Raw genomic sequence first — 20,451 nt, 5'->3', positions numbered from 1 at the left:
GAAAAAAAAGCATTTCCAGGAGAAAAAAAAAGCAGGAAAAAAGGACAATTTTTATATCATTTTTCCCAGGCAGTCACAGAACAAAGAAACGTAATCAAAGCAGGGTACAGCCTGACACAGAAAAATGGTCCATCTTATATTTCAAGTGTCCCTTTTACTTTTCTATTACAGCAGGCTGACTTTTATATGACAGGTGTCTTTTTTTCCATTATTACAGGTTTACAGCTCTGTATTACAGGTCTGAATTCCTATATAATACAGAAGGCATAAGTGCTGCTCTTGTAAAGTTCCTTGTTATATCACAGTAGCAGTCCAGCAGAGGTCTCTTCTTTTCTATGATGAACATGATGCATCTTTTGTCGTTCCTAAATCACTGGCTTAGCCCTGAATAATACATCTGCCCGCACCTGCAGGGCACTGAGCATCCTGCTACCTACAACATGCACAGGCAGCAGCCAGTTAACTATCTTATGGCCAATAAGGGAGCGATACGGACCGTCCAATAGGAAGCTGGTACCCTCTCCATCCAAGCGCAGCATCCCAACTCCAGCTGAACTGGTTAACAGCTCCAATTGTCCTGGAGAACACATCAGCAGCGCAGCACTGTCATGCTGCTGCCACTTTCTTGCCTATGAAGCTTGCAAGGAGCAGAGGAGATTATGATTGCAGAAGGGGAAGCAAGTGATCCGGCTGATGCTGCTGCTGCTGCTTGTGATTTTTTGCATTCTTTTTCTTCTTCCACCCAGATCTGTCATTTTCCTTCCCTAGATTTCCTCCCTTCTCCCAGTCTGGTCACTGGGGCTGATTAATTAATCATGAGCCGGCTGCCGTTAATACATTTATCTGGAGCAGACTGTGCCATAGGCTTCAGCAGTGGGTGAGATCCAGGCTCTGGAGGACTCCTTCTCTTCTATCCTCATCCCTTGTCTCTGGAAAGCTGGAGGGGACTTCATCCAGTTCAGCTCAGCTGCCTCTACATGGCTCATCAAGAGGTACTCTACTCCTTTTATTTTAACACTTCTATGGGCACTTTTGTAGGGAAGGGTGCCTTGGTGTGATGGGTTGCCATGAGTAGCTCCACTTTGACTCCAGGCTTCATAAATCAGATTGATGCTCACTTTTCTTGCAATAAGGGCAATGTGCCAAGTGCAGCAGCACTAGGATGGGATAGAAGCTCTGGGCATTGTTACATGTAATTGTCGGGTTTGTCTTTGAAGCTGCTGAAAGTAGAATGTGATGTTCTTCCTGTGGTTCAGAGCCTCTCAGGGCTCACTAGTGTAAGAGAGGGTTTGATGATGGGCAGAAATTGGGATGGTTGTGTCATGATTCTGCTAAAGGAGCTAAATAGTAGGCTGAATGATCTATATTACTACAGTACTTGTTCTGTAACTCAGCATGCAATAGGCTTTATTCTGTTTAATGTGGATTATGCTACTCACAGCTTGAAGGATGTACAACTAGTTCTTTAACAAGGCTGTGCTGGACTGCACTTTGTGGGATTAAACTTGTTAATGTGGTGTACCTGTGGAGGACAGTCACTCTTTGTAGGAGCACTAACTCAACTGTAGATCCTAGTTTAGTACTGCTCAGAAATGACTGATAATGCTGCACACAAGTTGATTTGTCTTTGGGATTCTGGTGGACCCTACAGGAAATCACCTATTCATAGTGCATGTATAGCACTTTTTATAGGATATGATTATGTGTTAGTCTGTTTATCTGAGTCAGTTGCCATTACTGTATGGAGACTGAAAGTTTAATATTGATACTGCATGACTAGAACCCAATTGGATTGCACAGGTGAAGTAGGGTAAACATCTTCCTACTTCTGTAACTTTTTCAAGAGTTATGTTCATGGCTGCTTTCATTCAAGAGACATCCTATTTTAATACAGCTTCTTGAAATCACTAAGAAAACTTAAAGGGAAAATAATCCATATAACATATGGATGCTATATAAAGTGCTCTATAATCACCAAGCAGGCTGAATGTTCAGACATTTATATTATGGGTGTATGCTGGTGTAGGATAATTATTGAAGATTGGGGGGGGGGGGTTTATGGACCAGATTGGGATTTGCTCCCTTAAATAAAAGGTGATTAGTACACGTGTATCTACGCAGTTAAAAATTATCTCTTTATTTGTAGTAGCAGTTAGTTTTTCAGAACAAGCTTTTGGGGGTCCACCTCCAACTTCTAGGTCTAAGCAGTACTGTAGACTATATAAGTGAACTTGTCACAGTACCTTTAAAAATTCTGTTTTTATTGGTAGAACAGTTTATTTTTTGGGGGCAAGCTTTTTGGAGTCTACCTTCATCTTCTAGGTCCAAGCAGCATGGTAGACCAACTTGTAAATTCTCTTTATAGGACCAGTTTGTGTTTTCAGGCAAGGTTTTGGTGGTCTACCCTCATCTTCCATGTCCAAGTAATACTGTAGACCATATCATCTGATTGTAACAAGGCAGTTAAAAATTATCTTTTTATTTGTAACAACAGTTAATTTTTCAGGGCAAGTTTTTAAGGGTTCAATCCTCCCCCCCCTTTTCTACTTCCAAACAATATTTGTAGTACAGTTTTTTTTTATGGCAAACGTTTGGGGTCTAGCCAAATCTTCTAGGTCTAGGTAGTACTGTAGACCATATTATACACTTCTAACAACACAATTAAAAATGATTTTATACTCGTAATGCCAATTTTTTGGGGCAAGCTTTTTGGGGGTCTACCCCATCTACTAGTTCCAAGCAGAACTGTAGACCAAATTATACATTGTAACACCATTAAAAATGATATTTATGTTTGTAGTAACATATTTTTTTAGGGCAAGTTTTTTTGGATCTACCCCATCTTTAGGTCCAAGCAGTACTCTAGACTATATAAGTGCACTTGTAACAACACAGTTAAAAATTCTCTTTATATTTGTAGTAGCAGTATTTTTCAGGACAAACTTTTGGCGGTCCAAACAGTACTGTAGACCTGAGAAAGCTTGCCCTGATAAGGTAACTATTGCTGCAAATAAAGGGGGGGATTTACTGAAATTGCCACACTCAGAAACTGCTACAGCTGTGCATTGTAGCCAATCAGCTTCTAACTTCAGCTTGTTCAATAAAGCTTAGGCAATAAAACCTGAAAGCTGATTGGCTTCTTTGCAGAGTTGAAGCAGATTTTGCACTCTCCAGTTTTAGCAAATAACCCCAAAGTATCATGTACAGCATCTAACTTTGTCCCTCCTTTCAAGACCAGAAGAGCAAAAGTTACCCCCCCCCCCCGCATCCTCATCCAGTAACTTTTGCGGGAGTTATCTATTAAATACAATCAATAAGCCATATCAGAACATTTGATGTTGTAGAAGCTTGGGCTAATATGCCAATTATTATCTTTGCTGTTGAGAGATTTAACTCCTGCTTATTTTGAACACATTTAGTATACTGTGCTGCTAATGAAATAATTGCTATTAAGTAGTTAAATCTTAGCATAGCAAGGGGATTTCATTGCCAGTGTAGCCCTAGCCCAATGCCATAAGTGATTGCAAGGCTTTTATAAATCTGAGTGCTAGGATCAGATGTAAGAGTTAACCAAGCTGATGCAGTTTCCTAGGAATTAGTACTATTTACATTGTTACTTAATCAAAATTTTCAGCATCAGGTGTAAAAGACGCCTTCTCCCTGGGTGGCACAAAGCGTTTAATTCATCATCTCTTGCAGAATATATTTCATTAGTAGTTCAGCGCAGGAGCTCTGCATCCTATAGGGCTTTCACCCATCTATGCTGTTAAAGAAAAGTGCCCAGCTTGACACTTAAATGTGCTAAAACAAGCTTGATTCTGTAACCTCTCAGTCTTCCTTCTAATGTATCATAAACTGGAGTAGACTTTCTCCTCCACTGTCAGAGAATGAAATGCCTGTCCGTTGCATTATAGGATAAAAGCAGGTCAGAACAGCAGGTCATCTTTAGTATAATAAAGCACCGTCGTAAATGGTAGCGCCGGCTGTCTTTCTCCAATGTTGTGTATTACGCAGCATTTTAGCTTGTCGTTCCCACTCACACTATTGACTTGTTTGAAATCAAATCTATTTACAACGTATGACATTAATGAGTTATCAACAGCAGGATGCACATCAGTAATTGCAAGGCACCGGTGATATTAACTGCAGTGTTATAACAAGAAAATAAGATTGTCATGTAACAAGACAGAAATTATAAGGAAACTCCACTCTTGTCTCTTGTTAAAGCCATTCAATGTAATAAGTGGAAATGTAAGGAAATGGTTTTATAGTGTGCTTAAAGGAAATCTGAGTAGACAATTGCAAAATTCTCCTTCAGAAAATGCCAGCTGCCTGGCTTTATTGCCACCAGCTTTTTAAAGTAGAACTTTTCTTTCATTTTTGGATAGAATAAGGAGAGGTTATAACTCCTGTAAGGTGTATGTTTGCCATCTGTGTCCTATTCGGGAGATTTACCTTCACTTTCTGTCCCATAGCCAAACAGGAAATCCCTGCAAAGTAAGGGTATCTTTTGGGGACCCCCAGGTCACCAGAACTAGTGTCCCTATTGGAAGATTTCCTCTCTATTTTCTGGGGACAACCCAAAATTTGGGAGAACAGGCAGCAATAAAAACTGACAAGGGTTCCAATTCATCTCCACTCTATCCAAAACTAAGAAAAAAGTTTTACTTTTAGTTATACTTTAAATTTATGACCTTGGCAAGGAACAAGAATGCTGATCCCTAAAGCTGAACTCCAGGTAGTGGTTTTAAATTCTCCAGGTTTTTTCTATGCATGACTGTAAAAACCTTATGCATGTAGAAGCCCCTTCTCTCTAATCCTTACCTGAGCCCCCTCCCGATCCAGTCATGTCCAGAGCACCTCGGTTCTATGGGTACTCCTCACTCCTGATTGGCTGTTGACACCAGCTGCTGTCAATCACAGCCAGTAAGCCAATCAAGAGAGGGAGACGGTGGGGCCGAGCCGCGGCTCTTTGTGTGAATGGACATGCAGAGCAGTGGCTTGGGAGTGTGCCTGCCTGGGTGCCCCTATAGCAAGCTGCTTGCTGTGGGGGTACCCGACAGGAGGTTGGGGCCAGGAGCGACAGGAGGAGGATCCGGGCTGCTCTGTGCAAAACCACTGTACAGAGAAGGTAAGTGTGAAATGTTTGTTATTTTTAAAATAAATTACTTTAGTATTACTTTAAAGCGGAACTAAAGGCATAGATACTGCCCTTCCAATACTCCCTCACTGGCATCTTCTCCTATGTGCCTGGTTTCATGCATCTTCATTGACTGGCAAGGGATGACATCATCCCAGCATGCACATGTGCGGTTCACCTTGGCACAGGACCGGCCTGTCCTCTGTAAGCTGAGCTGAATTCAGGTTACATTCTGAGGATTGCTGTGAGTAGGCACATACAGTAGGTATGTTTTATTGCAAAAGGGACATTGTGTGTCTCTTCTGCAAAAAAAGCCTGCTCACAGCACATCTTAGCAGAACTTTGTTCTGATTATTTCATTGGTCTAACGTGGATCAGAGTAAGGCAGGCCATAGATGAGAAAAAATGAAAGTTCTGTTGATTGAAAAATGAAAATAGCTCATACGATTGTGCCATCAATTGTTTCGATTTTCCAAAAAAAAAACCCAGCATGTTGGATCAGGCACTTTCGACTGAACATCAAAATCGTGTGTCACAGCTGGCACAGTGATGATGCAAAAAATGAACAATTTGACAATCAATACAAATTTAATTTGCTTTTTTGACGCATCTATGGCCAGCCTAAGTATACTGTATGTCTCATACCTGATGAACAGCTGAGGAAGCTGACAATCACTCTAGTAGTCATCACTGCTACAGTGACCATCGCTATCCGCTGGGTCCTTTGCCGAATAGCTGCCCCACTGTATGTTGAAAACAGAGGGCTGCTTGTTTTCTCTGCACCACTGCCTTTCACAGAACGCCTTTTATTTTTTTCAGTGAATACAAGGCATTCTCTGATTGGATGAGGTGGACAGGAGGAGAGGTGACATCCCAAATTTTCATCTCATCCAAAGAATTCCTTGTATTCATTGAAAAGATACAAGATGTTCTGCTGAGCAAGTGACCCCCTGTGGTCAATCCGTAGTGAGCCAGGCGTACAGGACCAGGAAGAGGTAGTGATCATTGTAGTAGCATCAACTACTACAATGAGTGTCAGCTTTCCAGCTGGTCCATCGGGTGTGAGATATACATGTCTACATTGATCCAAGCTGGACCAATGTAACTATGCAATTGGGATCATACACCTGGAGTTCTCACAGTGGGTTGCTCGCTCTACCATGACAGGCCATTCATAAAAAGTCTTGTATTCTTTTCACTAAATAGATTGAAGGAGGGGTAAATAAACACCACACTCCACCCCCCCCCCCCCATTCACAGAATGTTTTGTATTCAGTGAAAAGAATATAAAACTTGTTATGACTTTCTGGGGTGTAGAGTGAGCAACGAGCTAGAACTGTACTCATCCAGCTGGAACTGTAACTGTAGGCAAGTGTAGGTAAGAAGAAGGCTGCTGCAACTGACCTAGCATTAGGGAGGGAGCCTGTGGGAGCGGAGGATTGGGTAAGTAAATTGTGTTTTCTGGTACCGTGGACCTAATTGAGTATTAAACCCTTGCAGTGTAGAGCAAGCCCTATTGCACGTTTCTTCAAGTCCTCTGCAGGCAGTGATGGCTGCATTCCATGTTATTGCAGGGATGGATCCGTTGGGACCAGCGCCCCCTAGTACCATGGGAGCGTGCGCTGTCTTGTTTTTCTGGGCCGTACATGCACAGTCAAGTTTATTTACTAATGCTGGAGAGTGCAAAATCAGGCTCACTTCTGCACAGAAACCAATCAGTTTCTAACCTCAGCTTGTTTAATTAAGCTTTGGCAATACAACCTGGAAGCTGATTGGTTTCTATGCAGAAGTGAGCCTGATTTTGTACTCTTAAGCTTTAGTAAATAAACCCCATGGTGTACTCTTTCCTGTCGCAGTCACTGAGCTAACCATAGGAAACTGTAGAGAGTACACACTGTGCTTATGCAGCCCGAAGAAACAGGGTGGTGTTCCTTCTTTTATTTGTACTGGAAAGTCACCAATTGACATTTTATTCATTTCTATGCACCACAGTGCGTTTTAAACATGCTGCACTGCGAAAAAGTCCTCCTTTTTTTTTTTCCACCACGCACAGTACATTGGTCTGAATTGAGGACATTAACAGGACATAATGCTAATTACCTTGTTTATGTAGTGGGACCAATGCATTTAGAGTAAATGGGCCCTAAACCTGAACTTGGCCCTGTCCCTTCCTGTCTTTCTATTGGTCACCTTTGTGAATCTTCACTTATCAATTTTGAGGCTCAGTAGTTTAGAGGAGCTTGGATTGAGCACATGTTTTTAGGACAAGTGTATGTAATTTCGGGATGCTTCAGTCCAGTATTGAAGCCAAAGCCATTATCATTTGTCCTAAGGACTTCCAACTGCTATTTGGCATGCAGCACATTTGATGCAAAGATAGAATTCAATCAACATGCAACTTTCGTAAGTGAATTATGATGGATGTCCTTGCAGACCTCTCCATCTCAAATTGCTTGTTGCCTATCTGTTATGCTGGAACTTGGGTTAGCAATTTGGAGATGTCTCCTGAAGATTAGTTACCTGACTTATTTTTACTCTCTAGTTTTAGTATTTTGAGACCTCTGCTTCTAAAAAGAGAAATTGCTTAGCTGTCTTGCTGATCCCCTGATATACAGAGTTGGTTTACATTCTCAGTGACTGGTGCACATTTTTAAAATGCATGAGACATCATTCTGAGATCACACACATGCACAATCATAGGTGACCTTCCTAAAGAGTATAAGAGCTCAAGAGTTGGTTTATGGTAGACAAATATATTGCGTACTTTGCAAGTGCAGTTGCACTCCTTTTCCCCTTAGCTTAGTAAATGTGGTAACCAGGGGCGGACTGACAACTCATGGGGCCCATGGGCAATAGGGGATCATGGGGCCCCTGTGTCCTTGCCCAAACTAAAAAAGCATATGAAAAAGGTACCAGGCCCCCTACTGACCACGGGCCCTTGGGCAGTGACCGAGTTTCCAAATGGTCAGTCCGCCCCTGGAGGTAACACTCTGTTACAGCGTGAGGAAAGTACTGCCGATAACCGGCAATTGTCAGAAAACAGATCGGCACTGATCATCAGTGCCCAGCAGTGCCACCCACCAGTGCCATCCACCTGTGCCCAGCAGTGCCAACCATCTGTGCCCATCTGTGCCTAGCAGTGCCACCCACCTGTGCCCAGCAGTGCCACCCATCTGTGCCCATCAGTGCCACCCACTTGTGCCCAGCAGTGCCATCAATCAGTGCCACCCATCAGTCCTGCCCAGTAGTGCCACCCATCAGTGCCATCAGTCAGTGCCACCCATCAGTGCCCATCATTGCTGCATATCAGTGCAGCATCACCAGTGCCAGCTCATCTGTGCCACCTCATCAGTGCTGCCTATCAGTGCCCATCACTGCCACCTATCAGTGTCCATCAGTGCTGCCTATCAGTGCAGCCTCATCAATGCACATCACTGAAGGAGAAAAATTACCTGTTTGCAAAAATTTATAATAGAAACAAAGAAAAATTTTTTTTTCAAAATTTTTGCTCTTTTTTTGTTTATAGCGCAAAAAAATAAAACACCCAGCAGCGATTTAAATACCACCAAAAGAAATCTCTATTTGTGTGAAAAAAATTATAACATTTTCATATGGGTACAGTGTTACATGACCGCACAATCTCTGAAAGCTGAAAATTATCTGGGCAGGAAGGGGGTATAAGTTCCCAGTAGGCAAGTGGTTAAAAAGTAAAGCATTACTGTGTTCACATTTACTAAGAAAAACTGGACTTGCAGAGTGCAGTCTTTTTGCCTTTAGTAAGTCAACCCCTATATGTGGTTTGCTTGAGCTGCCAAGATTCGTTTTTTAAAAACAATACAATATACCTGTCCAGGGTAAAAACCTTTACAGATGATGGCAGACATGATATTACTTCTCAAGATACATTTCATAAAAGAAAGTAATATTATTATATATTTTATATTATTTCATTATTATTTACTTTTTATTATTTAATAGAATTTTTTTAATATTGCTTTATCATATTTTATATGGGGGGGCCTTCTCTCAGAGGGCCCAGAGCATGAGGCTCAGGAAAACATGTACAATTCCTAACTGTTTTATCATTTAGTATAAAGTCGACTTTTTTTTTTTTTTAAAGACTTGCACACAGGCAAAAAACAATGCATTTGTAGCCATGTAATGTTTTTAATTGACCTGAATAGAGATGCTTTGTATATGGGACAATACAGCTGCATAATGAGGATCTTCAGTATGGAAAACAATTAAAGCCAGAAGATACAAATACTGTAGCTGCTGACTTTTAGTAAATATGCACTTACCAGTCCAGGGGTCCAGCACTGTCCACATCCAAGCTGGTTCTTCAGTGGTCTTCAGGTGCTGAGTGCTGCCATCTTGGATGTGGGAAGCCAGTTGTGACTTCTTGCAGCTTCCCTGCTGGCTCCCCACTGAGCATACGTGAGCAGCACTGCACTTTGTGAATGGACCCATAGCCTTTTGGGGGCCTGTTACATGTCCCTCAAGGTTGCAGGCAGGGAAGGGGGAGGCCCAACATCCGCTTGGATCGTCTAGGCAAGCCAAGTAGAAGAGGGAGCAAATACTGGCCAGAAATGGGTACTCACACCTTTAAAAAGAAAAAATAAAATCCCAATTTTTGGGGGGGGGGATGATAAAAAGCAGAACTTCCCTTTTCAGGTGAAGTTCAGCTTTAGAGATCTATAAAGTAGCTATGTATTGAGAGCCACAAAAAAAGAAAAACTGAAGAAAAGAGAAAATGTTACATGCAAGTACATATGACTGCATACACATAAATTGAAACCCTGACAGATAGAGATTAAAGCAGAATTTTACATGTGTATACAAAATCTTGCATATAAACATCCGTAAATTATTCTGCCCATGTGCAAGAAGCCTTATAGCAATCTAAAGTCTTAAAGTGTGTTTCCACTTTTGCAGTCAGATTTGAGAACCCCCGCTATGTCTGTGTTCATATTTAATACCACTCAAGCCTTTGAGATCTTTAACTCTTTGTTAGCATAGACAGTGTACATATATATTTTACACCTAATGATATCTGCCAGCACAGTACAGACAGAATTAATTACAGTAAACATTACTCTCCAGCTCCCCCCATAACATTACATAAAAGTGGAAATCTAAGATTATTCAGAAAGCAAAAAAGGTAAGCAGCAATTTTTAATATTTTTTTTTAAGTTATGCTATGTGAACAGGAGAATGTAACAAATATAAAATAGGTGTTATCCCAATTTGGCTGCAAAAGTGGATTTGGCTGCAAAAGTGAAATACACTTCAAAACATGGAAGTTTGGCGGCCAAGTGCTTTGAAATGCAAGTAGAGAAAGGAAAAAGTATCCCTGGAAATAATTTTAGAATATAACCAACTATATTCGGCGGGTATGCATGAATATTTTATACTTTTAAATTTAAATATAAGGCAAAGTTTTACCGTCTTCTCTCCCTATCTATCACTAAAATACAAATTGGATTTCCTTTCTAGTTTTGCCTTTTTGAGTAAAAAGTGAATGTCCACCTTGGAACAGTGCAGTGAGCCCTTCTATCATACTCTCCTGGTATATGACATGAGGGGCCTTGTGCCCTTCTAATTTGCTCAGACACCTAAAAGACTTCTCTTTGGAGAAACTAATTATTAGTCTAGTACAGCCTTTCTCAACATTCTTACCCCAGAGGGACCCTTATAATAATTTTCATGCCTTATGAAACTTCCAATCATCAGTGGTCATTGGGAAAATGCTCCTTATATTGATGGTCAGTAAGAAAGAATGCCCGTCTTACAGTAGTGCTCAGAATGTCTCTCTTACAGACAGTTAAAAAGATCATTGGTGTCGTGCCACTGGCTCTGCCAAGTAGCTTTGGCCCTTAAGCTATGCAGGCACTTTTACATGGGAGGTCATTCAGCCTCAGCTTAGGAACCCCAAGGAACCCTGAGGAACCCTAGGTTCCACAGAACTCTGGTTGAGAATGGCTGGTCTAGTCATAGATAGGACAATGGCGCCCTGAGAAGGATGGACAGGCAAGTGTCTACTTTTCTTTGTGTGACTCCACTGGGCCTTTTATTTTGCTTCATTCACTCTTTTTATATAACGTAAAATAGTGTTCTGCATATTTTTGTGTATGTAAACCTTAACAATGAACTTCTCTTGTTTGTTCCCTTTTGGTCTTTGAAATATACCAAAAATGTTTTGTTATGTTTATTACATAAAGCGCAAATCATAATACCTGTTGATTTGCCAGAAATCTAGTGAGCTTAAGTGATTGTAAAGCCATTTTTTATTTAAAATAAAAAAATTTTCTAATTACCTGCTCTCCGCAATGGTATTGAACAGAGCGAACACTTGCTTCCTTTTCTGAAGTCACCTGCTGGCACTGTCCACTCCTCTTTTCCAAGAGTCCTCTCAGCAAGCTGTGTGCTGAGGAGGCACCCGTGCAGGCATGGCCCTGAGCCAGGCTGTGTGCATCCATAGACACACAATGAGGCCCAGCCATTCCCCCTGCTCCCTGCTTACAGGATTTGACTGATAGCAGCAGGAGTCGATGGCTACCACTGCTCCCACAGTGTCCTAATGTAGGGAATGCATTAAGGAAAAAAAACATTTTAACTTTAGAACCACATTAAGTTCTTGCACCTTTTGCTTCCTCTACACTGAAATCTCAAGCATTGTCATCAGCTCAGCCCAATTTCCATCTGTGGACTCAGTACACAGGCTCCCCCCATGTTGGAGATGTTGAGAGGGGAAGGTGTTTGTAGTCAAAATAAGGTGTGAACAGCCTTAAAATGGAGTTCCAGTGAAAATTAAAAAAAAAAAGTCACCAGCTACAAAAACTGCAGCTGCTGACTTTTAATAAACGGACACTTACCTGTCCCTTGATCCCGCAGTGTCCCTGCCACAGCCCATATCATTGACTGCCCTGTGTTCCCGGCTCCAACATCTTCAGTGTGGACACTCGACTGTGACAGCTTGCCCACTGCGCATGCTCGAGTAGTGCCGTACTTTGTGAATGGTCCCGTAGTCTTCGGGGACCTGTTACATGTCCCAGAAAACTACAGGGAGGGAGGAGAACTTCTGCTTCTGATCGCCTAGGATGTGGGAGCGGGTACCTGTCAATTTCAAGTACCCGCTCCCTAAAGGTGCCAATCCTTAACGTAGAGCAGGGGACCAGTCCTTAAAACGGAACTTCCCCTTTAGGGTGGAGCTCTGCTTTTAGTTCTCCTTTATAGAGAATGGTGGGTAAGCATTGCCACTCTAGGTCAAAAAGTGTTACTTACAGGATAAAGCAAGAAAAAAATATAAAGCAAAACTGTTTTATCATCCCTTATCAGACCTCTCAGATTGGAAGTTTCAGTCTGATAAAGCCCACTACCAGATAGGCTGCTTCTGCTGTGCTGTCTCTTTAGAAAAAAATAGTGCACTGAGAATCCCTATTCATGTGTTTGTTAAACCCAAAACCAGAAATGTAATATATTGTAGCTTACCAATCATTAAGTGTAATGGCTGCATTAGTTTTCTTTTTTAGGCATTTTCCTTCTGTTTTCACCTGGAGATCCAGCCAGTAACACACCTCCTGTATTATACAGACACAACTCTGGGTGTACGAGCACAGGGGGCACATTTTGGACAGCATCATTATCAGTCTGGTGGGAGGGGGGGGTGAGAAGTACTAACAGATGTAAATACACTAATAAATTAAAGCTGGACTTCAGCTAATTCTTTTTCATTTGTTACAGCAAACCATTTTTTTTCCTTTTGGGATAAAGGTTTTACAAAAATAAATAAATACTGATCATTTTAACCACCCCTGTCTGTGGTACATGGTCTATCTCATCCTTGTAACTGCAAGGGAGCTTTTCTGAAAAACAACATACTTACTGGCTGGATCACAAAATAAAAATAGAAGAAAGAATTGATAAAATGCAATATAATAAATGTTTGCTTTTGGGTATAATACTATTTTAATGTTTATTTGCAAAAGCCGAGTGTGCGTGTGTATAGATAGCACAGAGTGTGCGTACTTTATATAGTTACATAATTGTAGCGACGAATAGAGACATGGGTCCTTTCAGTTCACCATGTGTGTTTGTCACTATCACTTTTAGTATCTCTGCACATTGTGTTCAATACAAAACACATGCAAAAGTTCTTTGAACTGAACCCCCACTGACATCACTAACTGTGGAAGGGAGTTCCACATCCTTATTAGCAGAAAAGAACAAAACACGGTGCACTCTCCTTAACGCAAAAATCAAAAATGTATTAAAAATATGTAAAAACATCCTCACAAGCCAAGAAGATCATAAAAACAGAGAGATGTCAAAGGGTAACAGTCGTGGACAGCATGGGTCCTTGGGTAAAGTGCTAACACGTTTTGGGAGTCGAACTCCCTTCTTCAGAGCAATAGATCTGTAGATCTTGTCTCTGTTTTTATTACCTTTTTGGCTTGTGAGTATGTTTTTTCATCTTTTTAATACATTTTTGATTATTGCGTTAATGCACGAGGAGAGTGCGCCCCATTTTGTTCTTTTCTGCTAGTATCAATATTCCCCGATCTATCAAGGGCGGCACCTCAGCAAGTGCAGGATTCCATTTTGAGTGCAGCAAGAGAGATTTGAGTGCCGGTTTCTGGTTACTGTTGGATTTTCCACATCCTTACTGCTCTAACAGTAAAGAGCCCCTTATACAGTTTAGGACTGAACCACTTCTCATCCAACTTCATTGTGTGGCCATGTGTCTTCTTTAAAGACCCAAGTATAGACGGTTTTCTCCGAATTATACAGTCTCTATATAATATGTTTGTGTGTATCAAAGTTGTACCAACTTAAAGGCTTGTAAATAAAAATAAATGGATCCCAAACTATTATATTTTCCCTTTAAAAGAGAGCTATGGCTTTTTTTTTTCAAAATCTTACTTACCTAGGTGGATGCAGCATCAGTCTGATGCTGCATTTCTCCTCCCGCCGGCTCTAAGTGTGAGAACTCCATGATCACATGACTGCTGATTTCTGAGTTCTTACAGCCACTCTGAGCAGAAAGGGGTGACTCTGCTCTGCCCCCCCCCCACCCCCATGCTTATGAGAGCACTGGGCTGTAGAGGGGGAGGGAGCGGCTCAGGTTCTCAGCAGCTCTGAGTGGCTGAGCCAGGTGCGACTCCAGACTTGGATCCCGACTGTGAAGTCAGCATCTTTCCCCAGCCTGGACCAGCTGAATGATGTCAGCTACCAGCAGGCTTCAGCCCGCTGTCACCTGAAAGTAGGTCACAGGCAGAGGCGGACTGACCATTTGGAAACTCGAGCACTGCCTGAGGGCCCGGGGTCAGTAAGGTGCCCCATAAGATGCCCCTGGTACCTTTTTCATAGGCTTCTTTGAGTTTGGGCAAGGACACAGGGGCCCCATGATCCCCTATTGCCCAGGGGCCTCATGAGTTGTCAGTCCGCCCCTGTTCACAGGAGTACAGAATGAACTGCACTCCTGTGATCCACAGGTGAAGTACAGCCAAAAAAGTAGCACCTCTGACATTTGTGGTTGTGGTTCAGATTCCTGTCTCATTCTGTGCTGCAAAGAGATTGCTACATGTGTTCTTATCTTGAAGTGCAATAAAATATTCAGCATGCGGCATTTTGTGTTTTTATGGGGTTTTGTGGCAGCTTGTCATTCTGCTTTATCAGTACCTTTTTTGACGAATGTAAATGTTTGTATTGGGCACCATACAGCCTACTGTCAGACACATTTTTATTGAGTTCAGAAGCAGCAGATTGCTCAGTTTTGAGTAGTTGACAATATTCCGCTAAAATATTGAATACTTTTGATCATCAACGTCTATCTTCTTTTATTGTTTTCCATCAATTTTCTGTGTGGTCTGCATTTGCCATCATCATAAAGCACATTTATATTCATCCTTTAAAGAGGAAATTCAGTTTTTAATTTTTTTTTCTGGCAGCAACTACAAATACTGTAAAAAATCAGGTACTCACCAGTGACTGGGGTCCAGTGCTGTCTTCCTGCAGCCAGTTCTTACCTCTGCAAGTCGCTGATGCCACCATCTTGGATATGGGAGCCGGATGTGGCTTTTTGAACTGGCTCCCCACTGCGCATGCGCAAGCTCACACAGTACTTTGTGAGTGGTCCTGCAAGAAGCTGTGGCAGGGGGTGGGGCAAGGGACATCATCCTTGCCTAGGTGAGGACTGTGGAAGTTGGAGCTGGTACTGCTAAAATTGGTACTCTTCCCCCCTTCGCAAAAAAAAAAAAAACACAGTAACTCAATTACAGGCTGGGGGAGATGGGGCACAAACCAGCAGGTCTTCCTTTTTTGATTGAAGTTTAGCTTAAAAGTTACATAGTTACATAAATAGTCTGGCTGAAAAAAGACAAAAGTCCATCCAGTTCAGCTATTAAAAAACAAAAAACAAAAACAAAATGTATAATCCTATCCCCACAGTTGATCCAGAGGAAGGCAAAAAACAGCTCTGTATTTTCCATACATTTTTATATATAGATCGGGACGATTATATGTCATCTAAGTCAAGGACAATTAGTATATAGCTCTAATCACTAGTGAGGTGAGCACACTATATTATTTGCACAGTAAGATTAAATAGAGGTTCTTTTTATTATTATTTACCATTTTTTTATATTTATTTATTTATTACTTTTTATTTTTTCATTTTTTCATACAACTGTTTTGTGCATTTTTTGCAATTTTGCACATATATGTTTTGCACATAAATATCACTATGCATGGTGGTTTTTTGTTCATCTAATTTGATTAATTCCAATATCATGTACATGTAATTTGAATAGATTTATTTGCTTTTTTCACATCATCAATTTTATTAACTTAGTAGAATTGTATTATAATTAATTACAGCACAAGGAGTGTTTTAATTTTAAATTATACCACTATGGATTATTATCTATTTAGATTTATTTATTTATTTTATTTATATATATTATATATTACTAAATACTTTTGAGGAGCGCGACACATTTAATATAATCACTTTAATAGTTCCATGCTGTAGTGTTTTCTGGATAGTGGATGCTGGACTAATAGGAAAGCCTAGCATTGGCTCTGTGCCTTTTAACTTCTCCTGAACTACTGGCTAACGATCTAAACAGCGCTTTTCTTGAGATGTGAGAAAAGGGGTGGGGGGAGGAGGAGGTTCTTCCACCTTTTGATAATTCTCCCGTTTTTTAGACCGGAGAACGTGCTATTCAGTTGTATAGCCACAGCCTACAGCAATATTAAACCTAAAAGCAAACAATTACTATATTGCAGCTTACCAATTCTTAGATGGGATGGCTGCATTAGTTTTATTTTTTTGGCTTTATTTCTTCTATTTTCTTCTGGTGATCCTGCCAGTAAGTCTGCTGTTATTCACCAGAACATATTCTCTCCTGTTAATATAGCAGTTACAATGTTGAGATAAACCATTTACCACAAGGAAAAAAGGCAAATAATATTGAACACATAAAAAAGGGGTGGTACAAAAAATCATGGAAAGCCAAGATACCAGCTAAAATCTATTAGTAATTAGAAAGCAATCCTGCCCCTTGTCATTGCAAATTAATCTCAGCTGGCTCAGTCTCAACTGATGGCATGTAAAAAGGTATCTCAGTGCCAAGGTATCACACAAGAAACATCTCATGATGGGTAAAAGCAAAAAGCTCTCTCAAGACCTTCGCAACCTTATTATTGCAAAACATACTGATGGCATTGGTTACAGAAGAATTTCTAAACTTCTGAATATTCCAGTGAGTACTGTTGGGGCCATAATCCGCAAGTGGAAAGAACATAATTTCACCATAAACAGGCCACAATAAGGTGCTCTTCGCAGGGTTTCTGACAGAGGAGTGAAAAAAATTTTCAGAAGTGTTGTCCAAGAGCCAAGGACCGCTTGTGGAGAGCTTTAGAACAACCTGGAATTAGCAGGTGCTATTGTTTCAAAGTAAACAGTAAGTACTGCACTCAACCGCCATGGCCTGTATGCACGCTCACCATGCAAGACTCCATTGCTGAAGAAAAAGCATGTTGAAGCTCGTTTAAAGTTTGCTGCACAACATTTAGACAAGCCTGTGAAATACTGGGAGAACAGTCTGCTCAGATGAGACCAAAATTCAACTCTTTGGATGCCGTAATACACAGCATGTTTAGAGATGAAATGGCACTGTACATCACCCCACAACATCATACCAGCAATGAAATTCGGAGGTTGGAACATCATGCTGTGGGGCTGTTTTTCAGCATATAGTACTGACATACTTCATGTCATGGAAGGAAGGATGAATGGAAAAATATACCAAGACATTCTTGATAAAAATCTGCTGCCATCTACCAGGATGACAATGAAATGAGGGTGGACATTTCAGCAAGACAATGATCCCAAACACAAAGCCAAATAACCTCTCTCAATTGGTTTCAAAGAGAGAAAACAAATCTGCTGGAATAGCCCAGCCAATCACCTGACTTGAATCCAATAGAAAATCTATAGAAAGAACAGATGAGAGTTCATAGAAGTGGCCCAAGGAACCTTCAAGAATTGAAGACTGTTTGTGTGGAAGAACTGGCCAAAATCACACCTGAGCAATGCATGCGACTGGTTTCCCCCTACAGGAGGCATCTTGAAACTGTCATTACCAACAAAAGATCTTGTACAAAGTATTAAATAAATTTCAGTTAGCATATTCAGTACTTTTTCCTTGTGCTATTCCATTTTATTACACATAACTTAATTTTTGAACTTATTTATTTAGGATTCATTGTATGTACGGATTGCATGGGTTGTTACCGACTTTGGCAGCTATTGTTGCACAGGGTATGCTTCCTGATGGGCACATTGGCAGCATGTCTGCTTATAGTCTCCAAGGAAAGTGCATGTGAATGGGTGACAACACAGGAACAGAGCTAGGAGACAGGGACAGACTGTTGCCACCCTTTAGCAAGAAATGCCTACATAAAGACTTGCAGGATTACCAGGTAATGTTATTTTACTGAAAGTAGCAGATTTTACATAACTGAGAAAGAAATGAACATGTTCAGGTTCCACTTCAGGAGTTAACATGTACTGAGTAAAAGAAAAATGACATTGCTACTCTGTCATGGTATACGAAGGGGTATAGGTCACACATGATTCTCAGTTGTGCTGGTTGTGGAGTTCCAGGATGGCTATTCTGACAGGTGAAAACTGGTTTTAAAGTGTTCTCCAGAACTGACAACTTCTGGATTGGGTTTTGGAGTCTGGAGACTTGGAAGGGATGAAGCCTCTGATCTTGTGTCTGCGTCTTTCTGGAGATCAGCAGGTTCATGGTGCAGGTGTGCACAGCCTTTTTAAACAAGGGACTGTCTCCACTAAGATGTGGACGTAGGGTTAGAGGCTTCATCCCTCCACACACTCTTCGAAGCCTTCAGACTCCAGAACACAATACAGGATTTACCAGTCCTGGATAAAACAGTAAACTCAGTTTTTTCCACTCAGAATAACCATCTTGGAGCCCGTTAACCTGCACCACTGGGAAACCTGTGTGAGCTGTACCTCTTCTGACAAGGCGTAGTCATAATCTATTCTTTGAAAATGTGAATACGTATATAGAATCTGTGAAAGTGCCTGTAATGGCAAATAGATTTTATCATACCTAAGAATCTACACATTTCCAGGTTTTTGGTGATTTGCCACTAGGTAGGACAGACACAATTTCTTAGTGTTTCAGACTTTATATTCGCTTTAACATTAAAGTGTATCTAAAGACAAAACTCTTTTGGTTATACCCTTGTCTGTTTTTTTTTTTAACTTGGATGTATCCTGTTAGAGATTTTCTTTCACTTCATGTCCTTTCTTGAGAAACAAAAAGATGAAATTTTACCAAAGTAATGGAAATTTGACTTTTAGACAGCTGTCATTGTAAAAATTTCCCTTCACTTGTTCCAGTGACCACTGCACAGTTCTGGATTGCCTATTTCTTTCTGTCCATGGACATCATGACACATGGGGTGAATCTCCCTCGCTGGGACACAAACTGCAGTCCATGCTTCAATAAAAAATCAATACAGCAAATGCTCAACTTCATGTCAGAGTGATGAACCTCAATAATAAAAGGCAGGCAGATCAATTATTATCACAAATCATTGAGTCATAAAGAGATTTGATTTGCTGAAGTTTACTCTAGGCTTTGACTACATGGACAGCACATTCACTAGAGGTAGCATTCTTCCCCAACTAGATTTCAGGAGACCAGTAGCAAGGAAATTAAAGAAGATCTTTGTAACAGGCTTTTGTGTCACCCAGACTCTCTTAAGTTGGGTTTTGATTTACTTTTTGTCTCAGAAAAAACAGTTCCAGTCAAACAGCCTTGAAGAATGGACATTGTAACTGCCATGAAATGTGTTGGCTCTATGACCAATATACATAAAGTACTTGTGATCAAGATTGATTTGCCTGCCTATTGTCACAATGGATTCCCCTTCTGACATGGAGTTGAGAGATCATTATATTGTTTTATAATATAGTTTAATCTCACTTACTGCACATATACTGGCTGCCTTATTTACTCCTACCTGATAGACCTTTTGTTGCTCCTAATTGTATCTTTACCTCTACTTGGTAATAAAAATGAACCCTTCTTCATTTTATTCAAACCATAATGTTTTGGCTTTAGATACACTGTAACCACTTTTTGTCTGTTAACTAATTTAAAGCACACTGAACTTGTTCTACTGCTAATGAGATAATGAGCATCAAGTGGTTAATGCCATCCTTAATTGCCTATAAAGCCCTAGCTTTTCTGGCTGTATTCCAAGATTTTACTAGCTGTTTTCAGAAAATCAATACCATTATTCACTAGGAGATCATATACAATTAATTAGGTAGACCATGGTAGTTTAATGCTCTACTAGTCTAGCTAGAAAAACCATAAAGCTGACGTTTTTCTAAAATAAAATCCCTATGTTACAGGATTATTGATGATCTGAGTGAGAGGTATGGATGCAGCCTGCAGTTATCTGTATTAACATATAGGATACTAAACCGAGAAAGTGAATGTCTGAACAAACACAAACCTGAACAAAGATAGCATAAACCAAGTGTGACTAATCTGTATCAAGAGGAGAACAGAAAAAAACATGTTGCACACTTGCTTATTCTGAGTTTAATGTGAGCTTATTGGTTGTTAGTCTCCTGAAATCACACTACAAATCATTAGAGCTTCCTCTAGCTGCAGCCTAGTAATTACATCACTGGGAGGTGTTATCATTTACTTGCCACACCTACAGCTATAGTCATAGCACTTACCTGTAATGAAGTATGT

At 40.6% G+C, this 20,451-nt stretch overlaps 1 protein-coding gene across 2 annotated transcripts in view; it reads left to right on the top strand.

Annotated features, from left to right (window-relative positions):
- The first annotated feature begins 330 nt into the window (after positions 1 to 330).
- Positions 331 to 20,451, top strand: part of LOC149451703 (heparan sulfate glucosamine 3-O-sulfotransferase 1-like) — a 192,126-nt gene continuing 172,005 nt past the window's right edge. Inside the window, exon 1 of one of the 2 annotated variants that reach the window (XM_089690282.1) lies at positions 331 to 992. The gene's annotated coding sequence lies outside the window, so the exon portion shown is untranslated. The remainder of the gene's footprint in view (positions 993 to 20,451) is intronic. The other variant, XM_089690281.1, reaches the window with a different exon arrangement.

This window comes from Staurois parvus, unplaced genomic scaffold, assembly GCF_062004578.1.
Source record: "Staurois parvus isolate SC_StPar_1 unplaced genomic scaffold, SC_StPar_1.0 ptg000525l, whole genome shotgun sequence".
NCBI classification, from domain to species: domain Eukaryota; kingdom Metazoa; phylum Chordata; class Amphibia; order Anura; family Ranidae; genus Staurois; species Staurois parvus.
This window is presented reverse-complemented; position numbering and strand designations above follow the sequence as displayed.